The sequence below is a fragment of the Alligator mississippiensis genome, chromosome 9 (assembly GCF_030867095.1).
Source record: "Alligator mississippiensis isolate rAllMis1 chromosome 9, rAllMis1, whole genome shotgun sequence".
NCBI classification, from domain to species: Eukaryota; Metazoa; Chordata; order Crocodylia; family Alligatoridae; genus Alligator; species Alligator mississippiensis.
This window is the reverse complement of record NC_081832.1, coordinates 24,316,313-24,342,164: the sequence shown is the minus strand read 5'-3', so window position 1 is coordinate 24,342,164 and position 25,852 is coordinate 24,316,313. Positions and strand designations below refer to the sequence as shown.

The 25,852-nt window shown below is 43.9% G+C and overlaps 1 protein-coding gene across 4 annotated transcripts in view; it reads left to right on the top strand.

The window, feature by feature from the left end:
* The window catches only part of ITCH (itchy E3 ubiquitin protein ligase), a 162,614-nt gene that overhangs the window by 26,508 nt on the left and 110,254 nt on the right, over positions 1-25,852 (top strand). For all 4 annotated transcript variants that reach the window (XM_019484673.2, XM_014609641.3, XM_019484672.2 and 1 more), the window contains one exon: positions 19,735-19,839. The gene's annotated coding sequence lies outside the window, so the exon portion shown is untranslated. The remainder of the gene's footprint in view (positions 1-19,734; positions 19,840-25,852) is intronic.

Sequence of the window (25,852 nt, the reverse complement as noted above, 5' to 3'; positions counted from 1 at the left end):
GGCCAGATGCCAGGTTCATAGATCCTACGGTTGGAAGGGGCCTCAACAGATCATCGAATCTGACCCCCTGCCTAGGAAGGAAAGAGCGCTGGGGTCAGGTGACCCCAGCCAGATGCCTATCCAGCCTTCTCTTAAAGACCCCCAAAGTAGGGAGGAGCACCACCTCCCTTGGAAGCCCATTCCAAATTTTGGCCATCCTTACCATGAAGAAGTTTTTCCTGATATCTAGCCTAAATCTGCTCTCTGTCAGTTTGTGACAGTTGGTCCTTGTTACCTCGAGAGGCGCCCTGCTGAACAGGGATGTGTGATCCCTTGCTGCGTCCCCCTGCGTCACCTCTCAGCCTTCTCTTGTGGAGGCTGAAAAGGTCCAGGTCCCTCAGTCTCTCCTCATAGGGCTTGTCCTATAAGCCCCTAACCATACAAGTGGCCCTCCTCTGAACCCTCTTGATTCTATCAACATCCTTCTTGAAGTATGGTGCCCAAAACTGGACACAGTACTCCCAACTGTGATCTGACCAATGCCTCATAGAAGGGAAGTATCACCTCCTTGGTTCTCTTTGTCATGCATCTACTGATGTATGATAACGTGTAGTTAGCTTTGCTGATGATTTTGTCTCACTAACGACTCATGTTCATCTTGGAGTCCACAAGGACTCCAAGATCCCTTTCCGCTTCTGTGCTGCTGAGGGGGTCACTTCCCAGCCAGTAGATATGCTGGATATTTTTGCGCCCTAGGTGCAGCACTCTGTACTTGTCCTTGTTGTACTGCATCCTATTGTGTACTGCCCGTTTTTCTAACCTGTCCAGGTCTGCCTGCAATCATTCCTTACCCTCGAGAGTGTGCATTTCACCCCACAGTTTAGCATCATTTGCAGACTTGGATGTTGGCGTGAAGTGTACTCTGTCCAAGTCACTGATGAAGATATTGAAGAGTACAAAGGACCGAACCCTGTGGGACCCCACTATCTACATCCTTCCAGGTTGATACTGTGGAAGAAATCAAACTTCGCATTGTGGTTGTATCAGAATTGACAGAGCTATCTTGGTTTATTTAGAGCTATACAAGTGATCACAAGGAGGATTCTCAAAGGAACTGTGAACTCTATAAGTTTACAAGCGTATTTATACTTTAGACAGTGAGAAAAGATGCATGGTTCAGACAGAGCAACCTGGAAGAAACAGGAAGAAGTTGATCATTCGTTTGTCACACGTAGGCAGTTTGCTTATTCAGCAAACACATTGTGTTTTGGGAACAGCTATTAGTTTCTGGTTCCCGGAAAGGAGGAGGTTAACATCTTCACACGGAGATTAACATATCAAGACAAAATGAGACATGAAGGTATTTCCTTATCTTAGAACATTTTGAAACGCATAGTATCAGTATCTTTTTCTCTTCTTTCTCTCTCTTTGTCTCTTCTCTTAGTCAAGTAAGGGACCTGGTTAAATTTATTTCCACAATACCAACCCATCTACTACCACTCTCTGGGTGCGACCGCTAAGCCAATTTGCCACCTACCGGACCATGTAAACATCTTTGTCACAGCCTTTTAACTTATGTATGAGAATAGGATGAGATGCCGTATTGAAGGCCTTGCTAAAGTCCAAGAAAACAACATCCACCTCTACTCCTGCGTCTAAGCATTTTGTGACCCTGTCATAAAACGAAACCAGATTGGTCAGGCATAATCTACCTGCTACAAATTCATGCTGGTTTCCCTGCTGCATTATTTTTCCTGCTGGACTCCCAAAAAAATGATCCTTCATGATCTTTTCAAAGACCTTTCCAAGGATGGAGGTGAGACTGACTGGCCTATAATTACTCGGATCCTCCTCCCTCCCCTGCTTGAAAACAGGAACTACATTGGCCCTTTTCCAGTCTTCTGGGACTGACCTGAGCGCTCAAACAGCCGTGCCAGTGGTTCTGCTATAACACTGGCCAATTCCTTCAGTACCCTTGGATGCAGCTCATCCAGACCTGCAGTCTTGAACACATCCAGTCCATCCAGGTGACTCTGCTCCAAGTCAGCATTGACAGTTGGTAGGCTGGTGTCCCTCTGATGCCCAGCTAAGAACCCATTAGGAGAGTTACCTTGAGCCCTGTTCAGGAACACCGAGGCAAAAAACTCATTGAATAGCTCAGCCTTGTCCCCCCTCTCTGTCACTAATTGCTCCTCCTTGTTTAGTAGGGTTTCTATGCTATCCTGCACCTTCCTTTTACTCCTGACATACCTAACAAAGTCTTTTTTTTTTTTTTTTTGTCTCTAATTTGTGTTGCCAGCCTCAGCTCTGTAGTAACTTTGGCCTTTCTAACTGCCTTCCTACAAGTGTGGGTCCTTGGTAGCTTGCCCCTGCTTCCACCACCTGTATGCCTTCTTTTTTGCCCTTAGGCTGTCCTGGATTTCCCTGTTTAGCCAAGGAAGTTTTTTGGCTCCTTTCCCCCTTTTCTCTTGTATTAGGATAGTCTCCCATTGTGCCCAAAGGATCACTTCTTTTAGGAGTGACCACCCTTCCTGGACTCCCATCACGCCAATACTCCTATCCTGCAGTGTGTCATTGACTAGACTCCTAAGCACACTGAAGTTAAACTTCCTAAAGTCAAGCACTTCCACCCTACTAGGTAGCTTACCCACCCTGTGCCATATGGTGAATTTGATTGATTGGTGGTCACTGTCCCCAACGTGACCACAAATCTGCAGCTCCCCTACCAGGTCTTCCCCCGTAGCCAACACCAAGTCCAATAAGGCATTCCCTCTAGCGGGACCATATACCTCTTGTGTTAGGTGAAGGTCCTACACGCAGGTTAAGAACCTATGTGAACGGTTGGATTTGGCTGACTGCTTTCCCAGCAGATGTCAGGGTAGTTTAGGTCCCCCATGACAACCACATCCCTAGACTGTACAGCTTCAGAGAGCTGCCTCAAGAATTCCAAGACTAGCTTTTCCTCTTGGTGTGGTGGTCTGTAGCAGACCCCCACCACCAAGTCCTTTTCCTGTAGACCTCCATGTATCCTAACCCACAATGCCTCAACTTTCTTTTCCTCTGATCCCATTTTGATTAGGGGTTAACACATGGCTGGACACCAAGAAGCGGGGCTAGCATGCAGCCAGATGCTGAGCGGGGAGGTGGGGACAGAGTGGCACCACCTCCCAAGAGCAGGGGTGGGGCAGGGCAGCTCATCAGGCTGGAGTGAGGGAAGTGGCGCCTCCCTGCGGGGTAGGAGAGATCACTGGGCTGGTATGTGGCGGTGGCCACTGCGTGCGAGCTTTCCCACCCTGCAGAGGGGCACCGCTGCCCTCGCCTCACCCCACCCCAGCCTTGCTCCTGGGAGGTGGCAGCGCTCCATCCCCTCCTGCCCGCGCATACCCCCTAGGACTGGTCCAAGTACCCCCAGGAGTATGCGTACCCTTGGATGATAACCCCTGTCCTAGGTATTCGATTTCTAATTCATAGTGAAGCAACCAGGAATTCTGAGGTTTACTTATTTTTAGGGTTATAAAATAATTTTGGGAAGGATGTTTAACAAATAAGAAAGAGAGCAGAGGGACACAACCAACTGTAAATTAAAATAACTGGGGTCTCAATTTTGTTTTTTTTAATTTAACATTCTTTCCAAAATATTTTAAAAATCCTAAAAACAAGTATTTCAGTTTTCTTATAGTTTATAAAATCCATTTGTTTTGTTCCATTTTTTACCTCATCTTCTGGTTAACAGACAAATATTGGTTGGGCATTAACATCCCTGATTGATGCACATGCACCCCTGAACAAAGGTGTTTTGTAAAAGTTCAGTAAATCAGATTAAATTGTTTTTAAACAATTACATCTATACTTTTTTTTCCCTCACCTTTAAATAAAATACGTAAAAAACCTGGATGAAGACACACTTCTAAATTTAGGATGAACAACACTATTGACATGTGGCTTTAAATTTACCATCTTGTTTCTGAGCATTTTCATTTTCAGATTTCTGTCAGCTTGCTGGTTCTGTGGCATTCCCTCATGCTTAAAAAAGGAGTGGCACTTAGCATAGCTTCATGCATAGCTGAGAAGAACATTTACAATTGCTTACTGTAAATGAGCTCTGTTCAACTACAGAAACATGATAATATCTGCATGTTTGTTTCAGAGGGGAAATAGGATATAGTCACATTTTGCTTATCTACCTTTGGGGTGTCCTGGTTTTCTAGAATTGACACAGAATCAAGTTAATGCATTCCCTAGTTTTTTTTAAAAAGGTTCCAGACAATCCATCTGCTTGGTAGCTTTCTTTGTCTGTGATTTGACAGGCGTCCTAGCAAATTCTGTGCTTATGCTTGGGAAAAGAAAAGGTGGACTGCATCCCATTTCCTTCCAGTCCTTCACTGATAGCAGCTAAAGTTTGGACCTTTTTTATTGCAGTATAGGCTTGTGGGCAGAGGGAAGATTTAATTTCTTTTAAATCTAAACGGTACAGTGTGTCATTTTTGAGGAAGACATTTGTAAACTGGAAAAGAACAATCTTTGAAGAACTGAAAATGAGGCCTTGTCCTTGCAGAATATCCTATTACCCTAATCTTTTAGAAATATCTGACATTTCCCATTAAATTTTAAAGTTATGCATGGAATTTTTATGCTTGCTTTAATAGTTCACAGAGTAAACACCGATTTAAAAACCTGAGAACATACATCATGTTTCTTCAAGGAAAATCTAAGGTCATTATTGCATTGGTTATTCATTCAAATCATTTAAAGAAGATGGCATATTAATAGGATGATTTTTTTGTAATTTCACTAACTACAGTATTTTCTTGCAATTTTTTTTTTTCTTCTTCCTCATGAATGGAACTGCTCTTGTGCTTGCATTTAAATGATTGGTCCTGAACATCATATCTTTTAATTTTAATCAGCACTTTAATTAAAAAGGAAAAGATCTTTCTCAGCAGGATCATTCTTGTATATACAGGTCAGTCACATCATACGTGCATTTAACTTGCACAAATTCAACTATACACGAGGTGGGAGGGAGGGTGGGGCTCGAGCTTGCACGCGGTGCTGCCGCTTACCTGGAGGCCAGTTATGGCGGTGACGGCCACTGCCTCCAAAACCTCCCGCTGTCGCCATGGAGCCGTGCCCGGAGCTGGGTGGCCAGCCGCCGGGTGGCAGCGGCAGCGTGGTGGTGGCCGGGCGGCACGCAGCCGTCCCCACCACAACCCTGTGCTGCGCCACTGCCGCCGGCCCCACAGCTCTAAGCACGGCGGCGCATGCAAACTCAAGCCCCGCCCCCCCCACCCTTCATATAGTCACCGATTTTCGCCTTACGCTATTTTCGCTTTATGTGCTGACTTCGATACCTAACCGCCGCATAAGATGCAACTGACCTGTATATGTATATCAGGGTGGACATTTATTTTGGGTGGAGGGCCGCTTACCCAGTTTTGGCAGGCTGTTGAGGGCTGCATGGGTAGCCCTGCCCCTTGACAGGTGCCCAGCCCCCTGGTCACCATCTTGGGACCAATGTCTTGGGACCAGTCTCTCAGGGCCAGCACCGGTGGGGCCTGGTGCAGGCTGGTAGGGGCCTGTGGAGCTGGGCTGGGCTGCACCAGCAGGGAGAGTGGGGAACTGGCCCGGCTCCACAGAGCCCCTACCGGCCAGGACCCTGTACTTTTGCCGCCCTGCTCTGGGCCCTGCTGGTGCTGGCCCCAAGACACCGGTGTGGGCCCCGTGCTCCTGCTGGCTCCCTGCCCACTCGCTCCCAGTGCCACCCAGCTCTGTGGTACAGGCAGGAGGCAGTGTACGGCCCCAACCCCCTGCTCGCTGGCAGAGAAGAAGCTGTTCCTGAGTGCAGGGAAAAGTGGCCCCTCTCCTGCCCCATGGCCGGCGCTCCCTGTTGCAGCTGCTTGCAGCTGTCTGGAGCAGGCACAGGCAGCCCCACATGGGCTGCAAGTGGCTGCAGTGTGGAGTGCCAGGCACAGGGCAGGTGAGGGGCCGCTTTTTTCCCCCCTGTGCTCAGTACCAGCTGGTAACCTGGCCTTGCTGCCAGCCTGGACCCCATGCTGGCTCTGGGCTTGCCCACTGGGGCTGTGCATAGCGACAGCAGCTGTGGCCCCCCCACTTGCTGTGCAGGGTAGTGTTGGCTTCTGCTGCCCGCTTGGAGCTCGCTCGTGCACTGGCCAGCCCAAAGGCGGCAGTGGCAAACACTGTCCGGCACGGCAAGCAGGGGGGCTGCAACTGCTGTCGTTGCACACAGCCCTGATGGGCAAGCCTGGGGCCGGCACAGGGCCCAGGCTGGCAGTGGGGCTGGGTTTACAAGCTGGTGCTGAGTGTGAGGGAAAAGTGGCCCCTTGCCTGCCCCTTGGCCAGCGCTCTGTACTGCAGCTGCTCGCAGCCCACCTGGGGCTGCCTGTGCTTGCTTAGGACAGCCCTGGGTGGGCTGTGAGCGGCTGCAGCAGGGAGCGCTGGCCACAAGGCAGGGAAAGGCTGCTTTCCTCCATGCCACGAAGGAGCAGGTAAAGAGCCAGGAAAAATTGAGCCGGGGGGGGGGAGGTGCAGAAAAGCCGTCCCTCCCCTGCCCCATGGTCGGTGCTCCCTGCTACAGCTGCTCTCAGGCTACACGAGGCTCTCCAGAGCAGGCACAGGCAGCCCCATGGAGGCTGCAAGCGGCAGCAGCGTAGGGTGCTGGCCACGGGCCGGGGGAGGGGCTTCTTTCCCCCAGCCACATTTCCCTGGGCTCCTTCCCTGCCCAGGGTCCTCTTCTTCCCTCCTTCCCCACCCCTTCCCCCTTACCTGTGGTTCTGGCATGGGGCAGCCATGTGGTCCCAGGCCTGAATCCCAGGCTGGGGCTTCCAGCTGTGGGGGCAGGGCCGGGCATTCCCTGCTGTTGTGGGAGCCTTCTGGGCTTCCCCTAGGTCCTACTGCCCTTGGTTCCTGTCATTTTTGACAGGAACCAAGGGCAGAGAAATATTAATTTTCTAAATTTTTTAGGGGCCCCGTGGGCCAGATAAAATGGCCTTATGGGCCAGATCCAGCCCGCGGGTCATATTTTGCCCACCCCTGGCATATATTCAACTACATATATTCTACTCGGAGAATGGCAGGATTTTAAAAATTAACTTCCTTTTTTACCATTGAGGAGTCAGGAAAGAGAATAAATTATCTTTCATAAGCTAGTTACACAAAGCAAAGGAAGAGACATAGCAAAAGTTGTTTTTTATGCTTATATTTCCTTCTCCTGTTCTGATCTGTTCTCTGTATTTGATTGAATGGATAACCGGACACAATTAAACTTTGCCCTCAAGAATATTTAGAATTTCCAATGATCATGGAGCATCGTTAGTTATTAGTTTTAAGTAAATTGAAGTATTGAGACGGGCCACTTATGGTTGCTTCTGGTTCCCAAGTCAAAAACTCATGCTTTGTTGACCTAAGCTAAGTCACTTATTGTCCAGCAGGATTGTATCCAAGATTTTAGAAAGTGGCCTTCAGCCATAAACAAGACTACTGAGGTATTTTGAGATTTGTAACTTCCAATCTGGTAAAGTGAAATAATCTCAGGGAAAACTGGGTCCTGCAGGTTGGTCAGGCAGCATGAACTGCACTAATGATAGCGTTAGTGAGAACTTTGTTTGAAAGTGAATTTATTGGAACTCTTGGGTATGTTTGTGCATCATTGTTCAGCTGTAATGCCTTCCCTTATTCTCAGTTCTAAGCATAACCTCTTAGGCACATTCTGGTAACCATTAATCCTGGTTAGCAACTGGAAAATTCAAAAATTGGACATTTGGTATTGATTTTTAACCAGTGAAGCTTTGAATGGGTTAGAAACTTTTGCTTCAGATGCTTTTATTCTCCCTTAGTAATACTGCAGGAGTAGTTCAGATCTGAGGAATGTCACTTAATAATCCCCATGTTTATTTGGTAGGGCGCTCGATAGTGGCAGTTTTTCCTGGTGAAAATACCTCATCTATGAAATCTTTCTTGCATTTGTTTGTCAGTGCCTGAATGTATTAAGCTTCTGGTCATATTGAAAGATTAATTTGTGCCACAGGTCTTCTCTGCAAATTTTGTCTGTACTGGTATAAATATTGGTTTAGGTTTTAAATTGACATAAATAAACTAGTAAAACACGCTAGTATGTAACAGGACTAGAACTTTACCTTGGATAAGCAGCACCTGTCTAGAGGAGGCAGAGAAGAAGGGGAGGAGAGAGTAAATTGTGCCCTTTGTAGGGGAGGAGAGAGAGCAAGGAGGGCTGTGAAGGGAATCAGCAGCATAGCACAGGGCTGGAAAAGGGATGCATTACTGGGCCAAGGTGCTTGCTGCTAATCATGCATGTTGTGGGCCAGATCCAGTCGCTTCGGGAACTATATCCAGCCCACAGTCTAGAAGTGATGTGGCCTAAACCAGTGGAGCGCAACATGTTTGCCCTTCTTTAATGGTGGTTGGTTTACAAAACAGCATAGTGCTACAAGAGTTATGTTCAAATAAACTTCCATCCTTTTTGGATGAAGTGGCTGAGAAAAGTGGTCAGCTGGAAGTGGATGTTGTTTTGGATATATATCTTGAGTATTGGATAGCACAGCAATAATGGTTTTGTATTTACTAGAATGCACGTAAGTATATATGCATGGCTTATATTTTGCAGCCATCATTTCTCCGATTCCAGCATTTACTTTCCCCTACATGGAGACCATTGTGCATGCATTCTTCCATCCTCTGCATAAGATTTCTGCACAGGTTGTGACTGTTATGACCCTCTAGTTCCTAGAATCTGAAATATCCTTCTCTGCTTCCCAATCTCTAGTCTAGCTCACCCATGATTGTATTTAGAATTCATTAGCTAATATTTGTACAGTGCTTTGCAAATAGTTCATTTTTAAAATTTTCTAATGAATATATTGAAGCACTGTGGATGAAGTTAAGGGGATTTCATCACTGGATCCACTCCTCTGTAGGGACAAGTCAGTGGAGCTGACCCAAATTGAGGTTTTAGTAGATGAGGGTGTAGAGGAAATTGATAAATTAAGCAGTAGCAAATCACCAGGACTTGATGGTATTCACCCTAGGCTCCTGAAGGAGCTCAGATTGGAAATTGCTGAACTCCTAATTGTAGTAGGCAACTTATCACTAAAAACAGCCTTGGTACCAGAGGACTGGAGGGTTGCCAATGTGACTTCCATATTTAAAAAAAGTTCTAGGGAGAATGCAGGGAACTATAGACTGAGGAGCCTAACTTCTGTTCCTGGAAAATTGGTAGAAACAGTAATAAAAAACAAAAAAATAATTGTTCAGCTCATGGATGAATGTGACTTGCTGAGGAAGAATCAACACAGCTTTGCCAAAGGGAAATCTTGCCTCACCAACCTACTAGATAGAGTTCTTTGAGGTTATTAGAAATAAAGTGGATCAGGGCAATCCTGTTGATATAGTATATTTGGATTTCCAAAAAGTTTTTGACAACGTTTCCCATTAGAGGCTCTTAACTAAATTAGGTAGTCATGGGATTACAGGGAATGTCCACTCAAGCATTAGAATTGGCTAAAAGATGGAAAGCAAGGAGTGAGTATAAATGGTCAATTTTCAGGATGGAAAGAAGTAAATATTGGGGTCCCCCAGGGATCTGTGTTAGGGCCAGTGCTGTTTAACATATTCATAAATGATCTGAAAAAGGGGGTGGGTACATAGTGAGGTGGCCAAATTTGCATATGAAGCAAAATTATTCAAAATGGTAAAAACCAAAGTGGACTGTAACAAACTACAGAAGGATCTGGCACAATTGATTGAACGGGCAACTAAATGGCAGACGAAATTTAATGTAGGTAAATGTAAAGTGATGTACCTGGGCAAAAAACCCAAACTATAACTATACTTAGGGCTCTGGATTAGCTTAGTTGCTACACAGGAAAGTGATCTGGGAGTCCTTGCAGACAGTTTGCTGAAAACATCAATTTGGTGCTTGGCAGCTGTCAAAAAGGCAAACAAAATGTTAGGGATTACTAAGAATGGAATCATAAACAAAATGGCAAGTATTGTCATGCCCCTTTCTAAATCCATGGTGTGTCCACACCTTGAACACTGTGCCCAGTTTCGATTCCCACACTTCAATAAGGATACAGAAAAACTAGAGAAGATGCAGAAAAGCGCAACAAGGATGATTAGCATTATGGAGAGGCTTGCATATGAGGACAGACTAAAGAGGCTAGGCCTATTCAGTTTAGAAAAAGAGGTGTTTGAGGGAGGACATGATAATACTAAATAGCAAAGAGAAAGTACATAGAGATGTATTATTTTCTCTCAGTACAGGAACTAGAGGTCACAAAATGAAACTAGTAGGTAATACTAAAACTAATTTTTTTTTTCCACGGTGTGTCATTAACGTGTAGAACTTGTTGCCACCAAGATGTTGTGGAAGCTGCCGGTTTAGCCAGTTTCAAAAAGGGAATTCTTGGAGGAAAGGGCTATTGAGCATGGAAGTTTAGGGGTATAGCCTCTGAATTAGAGCTTCCTAAACCTTAAATGCTGGAGGCTGAGAGAGAGGAACAGTGTTGGGGGGGGGGGGTGAGGAAGGGGGGCAGAAAGCCTTTGTCATACCCTGTTGATTCTCCCTTTGAGCATTCACACTCTGCCACTATGTGACACAGGCCTATTCAATATGCTGTAGGATTATGGGTTTAGGTCTGTAAGGAGTGACCTAGAAACCTCTACTCGAAGACGAAGAAGAGGAGAATGCTATGTAAAGAATGCCCATCTGCAATGATAAGGAGGAGACACTCTTAGATAAAGGGGGCTTGAAAACAAAAGAAGAAACAGAGTACTGGGTTAAAGGGCTCATTAAAATACTAAAAATCACACCCCTAGGTGGGGAAAAAGTATGCTAATGAAACACACATGTATGTAAATGAGATACATGGCTAAAACACAGGTATAGAGACATGCTCAGTAAAGAACTTCTTGCGTCACTCACTTATAACCAATCATTAAACAAGCATGCTTGCGAAGGCTTGAAAACTCCTGTATAAAAGATGCTTAGAAGTAGTAGTAGGTGTGCTTGTTACGTGAATTATTCCTCTTGCACCTTTTATTGCTAGCAATAAACCTTCTTTGTACTTTCACCCCTGGTATCCTTATTGGCCTTTGCATACCGGGCACGATCCCAGACTTGAGCTGGGGCTCAACAGGTCTGTCACAATTAACTATAAGCCTCTCTTAATAACAGAGGCCATTGGGGACATACGAGTTGGTTACTTGGGACAAATAAAAAGAAAATAGGAAGGAGAGTGAGGTCATAGGTCAATAAGAAGGGATCTGGAAGGGGGCACTGAGCAGAACACATTGGCCAGCATCCACTGCCCCCACTCACCCCCCTGAATTAATCAAGGGTATCTGTGGTCTTGGGACTTGGTGGGGCCATGGATGGGGAGTGCGTAACAAAAAAGTTGCAAGGAACAGTTCAGTCAGAACCTTAGCAGGATGTTCTGGAAGAGGTGGAAAAGGGGTTGCAACCCGGCATAGTCGAAATAGGTGTGCACTGGGGTCTACCTCCATTGGTGAAAGGATCAGGTATAAGGGGTGTCTGTAAAGCACACCAGATAAACCACTATGGCAATGGCTCCATGGAGCTGCTGCCATCTTAGGCCCCTGGTAGACTGGCAGATCAAGGTGGAATACAAATGTCCACTGGGTATCTTAATACCCCTCCCCCCCCAAATGTCGTGCCATTTGTTATTGGGGTGGAATGCAAGGATGGGATGATGGATTATGTGGAGCACAAGCAAGTAGAGTTGATGGTGTTGGGCTGTTCAGAGGTGGACCAAATTGGTGTTCCCCAGCCTAATAAGATGGTGGGGTGGGGAACTCCGTGGGGTCTGCCAAGGCAGCAACCCCACAACTAGCTCTAGAGGGCTTGGGGAATCCTGGGAAGGCAGAGACTGCCCTTGTGCAGGACCTGGTCGATGTGGGCGAGGCCAGAGGATGGCAGGGTAGCCTTTGCCTTGTGGAGTAAGTGGTAGGGAGTATATAGCATGGGCAGCTCCATGCACTGGTCAGTAGAGGAGGTCTCAGATGTGAGTGATATTTGTCAGAAGCATTCACTGGCACACCCAGGACACTTTCATCTCTGGCATCTCTGGTATTTTCATCAGGGGCTCAATAAGGAGGGTCAGTGCTCTGGGCAACCATCCCTGAGGACTTGGAGGCAGAGACCAGTCTCCAGGCCCTGAGGAGGTCCTGATAGAAATACAGCAGATCCTCAACATCCTGCTTAAGGAGACCTTGCAGGTAGAAGAGCTGCCAGTCAGATCAGAATCCTCAGAGGTGATGGAGGAAGGCACAGTCGATCAGAAGTTGTGTCACCTGGCTACCAGCTCTGTACATAAACCTCTGAAGGCAGAAGGTGTGAACCTGGCTGTGGAGGCAGACCAGGCCCTGCCTGCCCTGCTGTAAGGGAGGACTCAAGATATCTGCAAAGACCCAGTGCTGTACCAGCCAGAAGAAGCCCAGTGCCCATCTCTGGAAACTGGCCAGGAGCTCCAGGGGCGTGGCCAGGATGTTGAAACACTACCAGAGTGTGGATGGGACCAGCTGGTTGATAACCAGTGCCCTCCCATGAAGGAAGAGAGATTGCAGCAGACCTGCCCATGGCTGCAGCTGCTCAGACACCTTGACCTCTAGCTGGTGCCAGTTTTCCAGAGGGGAAAGGTGACTGGTAGACCCTGCCCAGCTAGAGCAGCAAGCCTGCACTCCATTGGATATTTGGAGTACAGGTGGGATTGAGCCTACCTGTCACCTACTGTCAGGCCAGAGCTCTTGACCCAGTTGACCCAGGCAGAGGAAGCTGCCAAGTAGATGGACTGACAGGCCTCCACTTGAGCCAGGTTGCCCAGGTCCTGGACAGTCGGGAGTGCATTGTTGGCATACATTGACAAGACCATTCTCGTGGTTGGTTCCTTGAGCAGCAGCCCTGCCACCCACTTGCTCAGGAGACAGAGGAACAGCTTGAGGGCAGTGGTGTAGAATTGGCCTGATAGCAGACAACTTTGACTCACTCCAAGCCTAAACAGGATGGTCTCCATCAGCATCCAGTAGAGCTTGACCATACACTCTACAGAGGCATATAGTACTTGGAGAAACCACATGAACTAGGACCAAAGCTGAGCCAGTGAGATACCCATAGTACACCCTGTCAAATGGTTTTTCTCATCAAGGAACAGGAAGGCAAATGACAGGCCACCTGTCACAGACCAGCTGGGCACTGTGAGTGTATCAATTTTATCGCAGGCCTACTGGGCTGTTCAGTTCAGTTTCAGATCAAGGAGGCAAAGTTGGGAGTGAAGCAAAGGCAAATTTATTATAGCTTATACACACAACAGTTAACAGAAAAATAAATGTGATAAGCAGATAATACAGTATTAAAGAGCTAATCATAAATAATAACAACAGATGATAACAAATAAAAAGATCAGTTCTGTCACAGGCCAACTGGGCACTGCGAGGGTATCAGCCACTGGGCTGTTTAAAACAACAAATAGACAGACATGGGTTGGCAACTTATTCCTCGATGCCAGGTGCACGCCAAGTAATTCCAGTGAAGTCAGGCTTTCCTAATCGACGCTGTCGGAGGGATTACTGGAGAAGATCCCTTGATCAAGATCTGATCCTCACTCACACCGGGAGTCCAGAGTCCGGGCTTGGAACAGCAGTGACTGTTTTGTTCCCTCCTTCCTGCTGGTCACCTGACACACGTGCTTTTTATACCTAGTTTTATGCTAATCTATTGGCTTTAGAGCCACTCACAATCTTGCCCTATAGCTTTTACCCTATGGGATTAAAAGGTGTTAAAAATTATCATAAAAGGTTACTACCCAGACTGGGGTTGGGTTTATCCAATAAGCAAACTACAATGCAGCATCTTTAGTTTTGAAATTAACATAACTAAGCCCAACCCTTTTAGTTTTCTCTGAATATGCTTTCTTTGGGCATGCTTTCCTGGAATGTGTTGGGTGTGCAGGGTGGTTGGATCCAGTTTTTATTGTCAAGGCTGAACCCTGAGCAAAAACCATTGGGTCAGCTAATCTTGCAGCTACAACTTTGCCTTTGGGGCCCAGTCAGTTCCATGATTAATACAAACAGTTTTATCATTTTGGTTAAACTTATGACAGACGAGTTACATTTATGGGTTACGAGCTTACAAGCTTTATATTAGCTAATATTACCTATTAGGCAAAATACTAAATGCCTCCAAGAAGCACATATTTATTGCTTATTTAATCCCTCTGGTTCTGGCTGTTACAGCCACCCTGTGAACAAACTCAAGATGGTCCTGCACCAGGTACAGATTGTTGAAGATGGAGCACTCGGTAACTGTATGTCTGGTTGGGGTGAATTGCATCCCCTTTGCATGGACTTCAGGCACAGCAACATGGCTTTCACTATGACCTTATTGTCTGTACAGAGGAGTGAGACTGGGTGCCAGTTCCTCAGGTTGCAAGGGTCCCCCTTCTTAGGCAGTAGGGTCAGGATAGCCTTCCTGCACAACAGGGGGAACTACCCTGGACTCAGCCCAGACAGCAGTGAGGTCCAGGCTAAGAATGTTCCAGAAGGTGCAGTAGAAGTTCAGGGTCAGCCTGTCTGTGCCCAGCACTTTGCTGGTGGGCATTGGGTGAAGGGTGTCTGAGAGCTTAGTCAGAATGAGAGGACCCTTTAGCTGGTCCTGATTGCTCTTGCTGACCTGTGTCAGTCCCTCCCACAGGACCTGGTAGGTGTCAGTGTCAGATTCAGCAAGAAGATCACCATATAGGAAGCCCTTGCCCTTTCTCACAGCTTACTGAGATCTGTGAGGGAGGTACCAGGAGGCAAGCGATATACTTTTGGGCACCCCTCTTCTTCAGGGCACAAGAAGCAGGTGCCGCAGTCCAATTTCGTTAGCAGGGCACCTATGTGTTTCTCCAAAGAACACAATGAGATAATCTAATGTTATATTCTTATGTAGGTGTTTTTGTATTGATGTTTTTGTTTCTGTTAATTGCATGAGAAGACAATGCAAAAGCACTATATGATTTCTGGGATGAATCTCAAAAGATTTCATGATATTCTTTCTAGTTCTTATAGGACCACAATATTTTTTTGACTGGCAAACTCCAATAGGAGAAAATACTTATTATTGTCTCATTTTCTTGTCTCCTAATGAGTTGTGTTCAAATAGATCTAAGAAATACTAAAGCCGATCTCTGTTTCTAGTACTGATTTTGCTTCTATTTTTCAAGCATTGTGCTTAAATTTTCTTTTAATCTGATCACTTAAATGGTGGACTTGTGATAGTGGAAGCTGAAGTCCACTATGCATGTAACTGGCACAGCTTGGCACTATCTCTACATTCTTCTGTGTACTATCCTGCCAGCATTTTTCAGTCCTACTTTGGCGGTATACCATTCAGGTATGCACTCAAACCTTGCCTTCTAAGACTAGTGTAGGCTGTCACCTATGATGAGGTTTTTCAGCAAATATCCATTAGGAATGTATTTGCCATGGTCAGATCTTTAGGGGTGTGTGCATATTCCTAATTTAAAAAAAATCCTCTTTGTAAAATCCATATTTGCTCACATTTTCTGTGGAAAAAGATTGTATACATAAGCTAAGCCAGCTATTTTTTCACTTAATGAATTCTTGTAAAGCCTGGAATGTGCATGCTATTAAACAACCAAATGTACTGAAGCAGTGATACAAACACAAACATTTGGAGGTGGCTTACTTTCGCTTTGGTTCTAGTTTTGTCTTCATTAAGAAAATGATATTTTCTAGACTTGAGGTAACATTCTTATAATTCTTATTTTGTAATTGTCATACAGTACAGTAACTTGGGGAGGGGGGTGTCCTTAACAGTATCTGATAATTCATGGGACAGCTAAAAACTGCTGTATCTTTACTAGATTTTATCTTGAGTCAAGACAGGTTTTTTTTCTTCCAGATTAGAGTACTAGAGGAAGAAGTTTAAACAAATCAGGGACTTAAGAGATGGGATGTCTTCTAAAGTAGGGGTTGGGTTTCCTTCCACCTGTGTCTCTTACCTATGTACTGTGTACTATATACTGTCACCAGCAAAACAGTCTTCAATATAAGCTGCCTGAGGAAAAATTAAAATGCTCAATAATAGTAAGAGGAGAGGATAACGCCAGCATTTAGGAAAATAATCTGGCCTTCAGTATTCAGTATAAAAGCGTTATAAATATCATAAGTCTCCAGTAAGGTAAAAAGTGAGTGGAAGTTCTATGCCTTTTCTTATGGTTCTTCATAGTTATCATTAATGTAAACGTGTCATTTTCCTTCCAGTCAAAACAAGATATATTTTCATAATCCAGATGTATAGAGTGGACTTTTATATGTAGATAATTGCTGCACTCCTTAGTTAATTGCCAGATAAATCTGACAACAAGAATTAATATTTCAAAATCATTATAAAGCTTTACACGCAATGAATTTTGAACAGTTGATATCCAATTTCTGATTTCCTGATAGAGGTATCATCTGCTTAGTTTTTTGTGCTAAAATATTTGTATTAAACAAATATGTTAAAATGTTTTAAAACTATCAGTTTGTTTCATATCACCATGAAATAAGTGAGACTGTTTGCTTTGCCAAAAGAGGTTTTTTGGGGGGAGGGAGGAGTTAAGATAAAAACAGAAAGTTACTATATTAAAAATGTAAATGTAATAAATTGGACCAAATAAAATTAATTATTTTAAGTAATTGAATAAACCATGACAGGGTAATGATTTTAATTGTTTTCCTCATTGGTGGCTCTAGTTAAACTAATAGTTCATGCCCTTGACCCGTGATGTGATTCTTTGTGCCCATGTGGAATGCTGTCAGTGTCACTTCACTTTGCTGTTCTTGTAGACAGCATGAGGTTGGGCTCTTTACTGCTCTTTGTGAAGTAATGAACATCATCTGTTTCCATTAACTACAAAGTGGCTTAATCCCTCAGAACTGAACAGGTTAATTTGATCCCTCCAATCTGAACAGCAGTACTGTGCATTACCCTCTCCCTTGGGGGGCAGAAAAAGCAAAATGCAACTCATGGAAGATAAAAGCTTGTTTTTCTGTTTGCCAAGGGATATGTGAATTTTTAACCAAAATTATATACTGTTTCCTTATTGTGACAGTCCAGGGGAAGAATGTAGTCATAGTGCTATATACTCAACAATCAGTAATGCTCGTACATCACGTGCGCTATGTTAAAAAGACACTTGATTCTGACACAAACAATGAAATTCACAGTTACGGGTGGGCATGAAATATCTTCCTTTCATTGTGTAGGCAAAATAATGCTGGTAAAAATATTCTAGACTGGGGGCAGTTTTCTACAGGAGATATGTGCACCAAGTTAACAGAATTTTGTGCTTAATTGATGAGATGGGAAACATGCTAAAATAGTTAATTCTGTACTTTTAGTTATTTATTATGACCCTTAAAATCAAATACAATAAATAAAACCTTGGTGATTTATATATTAATTGTGAAATGGTATAAGGCAAATTTTCAAGTGGCCAAGTGACTTAAGATCTGAAAAACCTGTCTACATAGGAAACACTGTATCAGTTATAGAGCTTATAAATCTAGTAATATAATTCCTTGTGTGGATATTGTTATTTTGGTACAAGACCACCTTTTTCAGTTTGACTCATTGTTTGAAAAAAGGTTAAGCTAAACCGCAAGTAGGCATGTTTGCAGAAATAAGTGTTTACATAATGTTATAGGTGTATAACAGGTAAAACTTTCCCATGTAGACAGGGATTAGCCATTTCTGTACTTTTCTGTACTCCACCTTGACTTGTTTTGAAATTTATCAGGAATTTCTGAGGTACTAATACGTAATAAAAAATAATTTTGCAAAGTTAATCAGAATTAACAATTTATTTTAAATTTCTCTCCATATGCATCTTTTAGACAGCAGTTAGGAATATTTTCCCCAGCAGTGTCTGCTAGGGACTGTGCATGGTTTCATGTCCTGTTTCCCCTCTTGCCTCCATTGATAGCAGTGGAGCAAGTGGTGGTATGAGCAACAGTGTGGGGGTTAACACAGTCATCAATCCCCTCTCTCTTTCCCCACCCCACCACCAACAGCCACGGCCAGGAGGCTCTTTAGTTGGGAATTTGGTGACAGGCCATATGTTTGGCATCCTTGATTTAGAGAGTTGGTATTCAGTGTCTCAGAGCCTAGATCCCTGAAATGTAAGTATTGGCTTCCTTGTAGAGTGGTAATTCCCTTGAGTGATGGATGCAGAAGAAACCTTTTATTGTTTGGGAGAAAGCAGCATTCCCTCTGAAATTTAGAGGTGCTTCTCACTAAAGCTGGGTTATAAGAAATTCTATAGATTTGTTTTTTATGTTGTCTAATCAGCACTGTAAATGTGAGCGTACTTTCTAGCAATGAAGAGATTTTGGAACTTGCAGAAATCTTAAAGGTCACATTTCCTTTCATTTTCCAAAACTTAAGGGGAACTGAGGTATGAAATTTCCCCCCTTCTCCACCCCCCCCCCCCCCAAAAAAAGGCTTGGGATGGCTTATAATGTGCACACTGTATGTCCAAAGTTATATTTTTAAAGGAACAAAAAACTGGGTTCCTTTAATATGGGTACCATGTAAAATGGTTCAATAGTTAATGCAAAAAATGATAATTTTTTAACTCTTTAAAAGACTATCTAGTTCTATCCTTTGGCATATGCATTTCGTCTTTTAGAAGGGAAAACTACAAACTTTCACGTTTTTTAAAATAAAGAGCTAAGCTGCTTTCTATGAGGCTTATGAGGAAGAAGGTCAAGATTCAGAAGAAGAAGCCATCTTCATTCTCTGCTGGTGCTTCTCAACCAAGATGTGGGTCAGAGCCCTCAATTTAAGATAGTTGAGTTAACTGAACTCATTGATACAGTTTTATATCCTTCCCTCTCCATTTAGTTCCTGTATTTTGTCTTTTCAAGGAAGTGTAGCCTGGGTCCTGCAGGTCATTCAAGATGGCTGTTTGGGGGTGGTACCCATTTATATCTTGTTGCCCAGCTAATTTGGAAAAGCATGCGACAGATACCAGTTGATTCAGAAGATACTTTGTTCTGTCAGATCTGAAAATTGGCCAAGTCCATGTTAACTTCATCTCAGTGCATCATATTCATCCAGTCCATCTTAATTTCATATGGCAAAGGCCTTTCGTCTGCCTGAGAGATTTTAAGTTATTAGCCAGCCAACCTCAGGCTAAAAAAAAAAAAAAAAAATGTGGGCCTTTTGCCCTTAGGAGGGTGGAGGGCATACACAGGCCTTTATGAATACTGCTGGTAAAGATATTGCAACCCCTTGTGCAGAGGATCACATGCACAGAACATCTCAAAAGCCATTTATTTGAGGTAGGCAACTATCTTCATTATATTTCTCTTGCTCCTAAACCCCACAAATACCTTGGTTCCCTTTTGGTACTGGGTCTGCAACATACAACAGTCATTTGAAGTTAAATAGCTATAAATTTAGAAATATCAAGTTTAATGTAATTAAAACTACTTAATTTTCCTTCGTGTGCTATATCAACATTTTACTTGATCTGTGGAAGCCTCAGAATGTTCCAGACTTGGTCTGGAACATAAGTTCTATACAGAAGAAAGAAAAGTTAGGAAGCCTCCTACCTAAATTTATAAGAGAAACTTTCAGGCGTCTTTGTTTGTCATAATGAACCAAAAATGGAATGATCCCATTTTTTTTTTTTTTTCTCTTTTGTGCAGATCATCTCTAAACCTAAGGGACAGAAGAGGGATCGTCACTTAAAACTGTCATATGTACTTCCAACTTTCAAAGGAGATTACAAAATGGAGTTAATCTGAAACAAAGTGAGTAAGCGTCGTGTGCATGAAAGTGTCTGTACCCAAATGCGTAGACTGAAAAGCAGTAAAAATGTGAAATAATCCAAAAAGCTGTGAATTCAGTTATTGGGTATGAAACCTGTAGATATGTGCTAGACAGGATATCCTAATGTGGCAGATTATATTGGTGGGAAAGTGCGTGTCTTAATACTCAGACCAGAGCAAGGCTTAAACAAAACATGACTACAGTTTGCTAGGAAATCTCGTGCAAGGAGCAAAAAGTGACCATTATGGCTTTAGAAAGTTGAGAAGATAAAAAAGGATCCTGTTCTTGTTCTTGTTCTGACTATCCAGTCAGGTAAGGCTTACAGTCAGTGTTGATAGGAGCACAGCAAGAAAACAAAACAAGCTGCTGTAAATTAAGGGTCGAAAAAAGTGTAGAGTGCTTTTACCAGTATTTCCTGTGAAAACGGGTAATATTAGGAAGTTAAAGATGTTAATTCCTGTTCAGAAATATGTGCAACATAAATATAAATCAAAGCAATAAGCGTAGGCTTTCTGAAAATAGCTGTTGATAAAGCATGTTAAGGAGGTGTTTGAACTACTTCAATGTATACAGATAAAAGTAGACAAGGTTCTTTGAGTAAATTTGAATGTCTTCTATCAGACCAAGTTGGTCTAATAGAAGATATTGTATTTACCCAAAGAACTTTATTTGCCTATGTCCTTAGACCAACACAGCTATAACCTATGCCCTGTACAGATACAAGTTGGAGAGGATAATATAATATAAAGTGCTAAAGACAAATTAGTGTAGCAAACAAGTTATTTAAAAAAAAAACCATATTGAGCTGTAGAAATAATAGTGGTGGTAACATTAGCCTGACAATTACTTTCTAATTTTGACTTCCAAATCTACTAACATACATGTACAAATATTAATATTAAAAATAATTAAACTTCTAGAAGTTCATAACAAGCAGCAGGGAATTACTAAAAAATAAAAAATCTTGCCAAAGTGCTTTTTTGATCGTTATAGAATTAGTGGAAGGAGATATGGTAGATTGCTTTACAAAATCTAAAAATATATCTTACTGATTAAGTAGTACATGAAATTCTACTTGCAAAACACGTTCTAATTAATGTAGATATAACTACCCTTATGGGAATTGAAAGCTGGGCAGCCAATTACAGAAAAAGGATGTTAAAAAAAAAAATCTTGGCTGGGGCCAGGGATGTAAATATCATTTAAAAAATTGTTTAACCTCCTCTAATTGTATCGGTTAAATGGTTAACTGATAACACATGCCTAGTCCTGGCTGGACGGTTGTCACAGGGCACTAAGGTGTGCCTCTTCCTTTAAGGGCAGAAACCGCTTAGAGAGAGGGCCCTAGAGGCCAGGCAGAAATCCCACAGGTTTAGGTTGCCATGGCAGCAGCCTAATGAGGAAATTAGCCTGTGCCTGCACCTGGTCAGCTGACCAGAAGAGGGCAGGGCCCTTGGCACATATAAGCCCCATGGCTGGGGCTGGAGGCAGTCAGTTTTCTGGCAGCTCCCAGGGGAAGGACCCCTCATAGAAAAAACTGCTTGGAGATGCTTGACTGCCTGTTCTGCTGCTGGTAGGATTAAGGGGTTATAGAAGCTGATAAGTATTTGCGAGTAGAAGGTACATTATACTGAGAGTAGCTTGCCACCTTAAAAGGTATAGAGTGTGGACCCCAGGGTTATTGTTGTGTTGTAGCCCCGGCGTCAGAGGGTGCAGCGACAGGGTGAGGAGACCCCAGCACCAGAGGGCGTAGTTACTGAGGCTATGGGTCCAGTGACAACAAAAGGCCAAACTAAACTGATGCCTCATCACTAGAAACAACATCTAAATACCATCTGTGTGGCATGGGGCATGGTAAAGGGGTGGTTTTGGAGCCATGCGTCTAGTCCATAAGGCTTGGGGTGTCTTGCAAGGCACCTGCTTGGCAATCCCTGCCAGATAACAGCCCACTGAAGCCACAGGTGGTAGCAGTAGGTGAGAGGCTTTTCCAGCCTATTGTAGCCCCTGGGGCAGGCAGTTAACTAGCCTGTTATCTCCCAGCCTCTGGCTTCCCAGCACCTGTAAATGAGCAGCTAACTGCTTAATAGACAAGTCATTAGGCTTCCCACTTTTCCATTTTAACCTTCTAAGTCAGGGGTCAGCAACCCCCAGCACGCGTGCTGAGCATGGCACTCAAGGCCATTTTGCTCAACACACCACTGCCATCCTGAGCGCTAAGCAGCTGCTGCCAGCCACGGAGCCCAGGCTGCTCCCAGCAGGCGGCTGGGAGGCTGTAAGCCCTGCTGCAAGCAGTCCTTTTGCCAGCTGCAGCCGGGAGGCTGCAAACAGCTGCTCTGGGCTCTGGCATGTTGGCACCTTCCAAGGTACACATTGTGGTATTTTCAGCACTCTGGCCAAAAAACATTTCCTACCCCTGTTATAAGTTATGGGTACTAGTGATCCCCCCATCTTGTCTCCCCCTCCTCTCCTTGCTTCTGCTGTCTTCCTGTTCCTGACGCACCACACTGCTTCCCTTCCCCACCAGCCTTCACTCTGCGCTGAATGTTAATTGGTAATGCGTTACTAGTATGAATATACTTATCATTTAAATGTTTGACCATTCACATCCCTAGTAGGGATGTAAATATTTTTTTAAAAAATATTAGTTCAACCTCCTCTAACTTTATATTGGTTAAACGATTTACAAATAGCACAGTAACTCGGAGTCATTTGTCTAGGTGGGCTTTTTTCCCTTACCCCACCCAACAACACAATCTACTAAAGCCCTGCTGGGAAGCAGGGAGCACCTGTGAATGAGCAGCTTATAGCTTAATTATTGAGTTATTAGGCTGCATCCTGTTTTCCTCTTAGGTTATGGATACTAGAGGTGCGCTGATGCATCAGCCTGATATCGGATCAGTACCAATATAAAAAAAATTAACTGTTGGAAATAGGCCTGAAGTGGCTGATAATTTGGCTGATAAATGCTTGTGCATGTGCACAGCTGCAGCACAGCACGAGGCAGCCAGGAGCGTAGCTTGGAAGAAAGGGAGGGGGGAGGGAAGGGGCATGAGGGGGCAGATAAACACCCACTGTGGTGAGGGAGGGAGTGGGACTGGCGTAGATGTGGGATGGAGTTACAGCTCATTGGGGGGGGGGGGGGGGCGGGGTGGAGCAGTTCCTGGGGGCGGAGCAGTTCCTGCTGTTGTGAGCTGCTCATCCAGCAGCTTGTTCTGCCACTGCTCCTGCTGTTCAGCCCAAGCCAGCAGCTGCAGCCCACCCTGCACAGATCTGGGGGTACATGCCTTGCTCCCCCCCCCCGCCCCCCCCCCGGTGCCCTCCTGGACAAGCAGCTAAAGCAGCGGCAGGAGCTGCTGGACAAGCCACCAGATGAGCGGTATGCAGGCGCTGTCCTGTGCCTACCACAGCCCCACTCCCTCCCTCTCTGCAAAGGGCGTTGTTCACCCCCACGTCCCTTCCCTCGCCCTCCCCTTTCACCACAACAGACTCAGCTGTATCAGAAATCAGATCGGTATCGGTCCATAGCCAATTTTTAAGGAGGCATATCGGTATCGGCCGCCAAAATGTCTGTCTGTGCACCCCTGATGGGTACTAGTCTCCCCCCCCCTGCTGCCTTCTGACTTCTGCTGGGGCTCAGCTCTTCTTCCACCCTTCCCTGCCATACTGGGCCCTCCCTCCCCAAGCTAAAGAATGACTGGTAAGCTAACCAGTTACCATTGCACTTCTCAGTTAAACTTTAATATCTCTAATCCCTAGCTAGGATAAATGTGTAGGGGTTGACAACCCTTTGCTGCCTTGCCCTGCTGCTGAAAAAGACTACATTTTTTTTTAGGGTGCTGCAGAGAAGTATAGAACTAGGAATAAGAAAATATTTTGAAATGCTAGTTATCAGGGGGAAAAATTCTCATAAAATCTGTAAATTGTTTAAATAATCTCCAGAGGGAGGTGCAGGAAGTCTCCAGAGTTGCTTCATTCAAAATGATGCTGACAAAATATTATGCCATATACTCTGTAATCTGCTAGTTACTGTTTTCCAGTTACCCAGATTTATTTTAAATTGATTTTGTTATATAAAAACACACCCCCTAGTATAGGCACATTTAAATTAGATAATGTACTTAAGCGCCCAAAATTATTTCTGTTCAGATTATAATTCTGTAATATAATAGTTTTAGTTTATTGTAGTACAACTTTTTATCTTATAATATAGCCCTGTGAGTATGATGGGTCTTTTTTTTTTTTTATCCAATTGCTTTTTTTCTGATTAATCTAAGTAATTAGGCTTTGCATTTGAAATGTACAGGAATTCTTAGAGCACTAGTATCCCAGTTGTTTGCTGAGGGGAAAACCATCTCTGATTGATTGATGAATTTTAAAAAATGGGGGAGGAAAATAAACAAAAATAAATCTCTTCCACTGTGTTACTCCTATCGTTTTAGATTTCATCATGTTTTAATAAATGATTTACAGGCAGAGTAGCTTTTGTCAGAACAAAGAAAAAAAATGAAGAACTTAAAATAAGCATAGTCATCACAAATATCTGCCTTAGTGAAACTATTATAAGGAATACACTTACATTTTTGTATTTGGTTTAATTTAGCTGTCCCCAGGCTGTCTCTTCCTGCTTCCGATTTGCTGCTATTATTTATATTTTATATTTTAATTTCTTTTTATTTGGTCTGACAATCAGTACATGGTATATTTTACTTACTGCATTATAGCATAATACATGCATTTCCCAGACTGTCTTAAAATTGTCATAAAATGAGTTGAAAGAACATTAATATCATTTATCACATGGGGGGTGGGGATTTACTATATCAGTTTAATTAAACTAAGCATTCCTAAATTCGTTGTTGATTATGTCATACCTGGAAACTTGGATGTAAAATAAAACGTATTTATAATATTTGAATTCTGGTAATAGTTTACTTACTGAATCAGTCAGAAGGGTAATTCTAGAAGAGTTCTCCACAAAAGCCCTTGCCTTTTGAATACAGGCAACTCCCCCTTAACAGTGTTTCACTTAGTGCTATTTTGCTATAATGCTCATTTGAAATTGATACCTGATTTCCCTTAACATTCAGCGAGTTTCATTATAACGCTCGCAGTCGCCATTTTGGGTCATTAAAAACAGTTGAGATTGCCATCTTGGGTCATCAAATACTTTCGGTTTTGCTTAATGCTCAGTTTTTTAGGAACCGATTAAGAGTGCTAAGAGGAGGTTGCCTGTATCTTCCTCACTAAGGACCAAAATTGTAGATCTTCTAGGCTGTCTGCAAAGCTCATATTTTTTTAACAAGAATTTCCAGGCAGTGTAGGGTTGTGGGGGACACAGGCTGTGAAAAGTGGGATATTTCCTGTGTGGAAAGCTACCTGGGTCACATGACAGGCTAAATGGGGTGCATTAGTACAGAAGGAAAGAAATGCTGCTGCTTTGGCATTGTTTTGTATACTGTAATTCCTGTGTGGTTCTGCTTTTGTCAAAGGTCCTCAAAGTGTTTTTGGGATGGAATTTCTTTACACCAAAATGAAAAAGTGCTAAAATAAAACCAAAAATTTCTGCATAAGAACATGAGATATACCATACTGCATCAGATGACAGTATTCATAGCCCAGTTTCCTGTCTCAATAGCAGAGTGGATGCCAAGGGCAAGAGTGTTTAAACAGGGCATATCCAGACTGATGCATCCTTTGCCTCTCTTCCCTTGCAACTTCCAGCATTCAGAGGTCTAAGAAGGTTCTTATGTTGAGCTTGCATCTCTACCTATCATGTATAGTAGCTACTGATGAACCTGGTTAAATTATTGGCCTCCACAATGTGCGGGCCGAGCCCCGATCCCACCTTTGTCGCCATGTACGGCGGCAATTCCAATCCCATTCTCGTCGCCATGTGCGAGCCGGGGGCGAGCCAGGCCCGTCTTCATCGCACACGGGCTGTGGCCAGCAGCCCGGGCACGCGGGGCTGGAGAGAACTGCGGAGCGGTTCGGCAC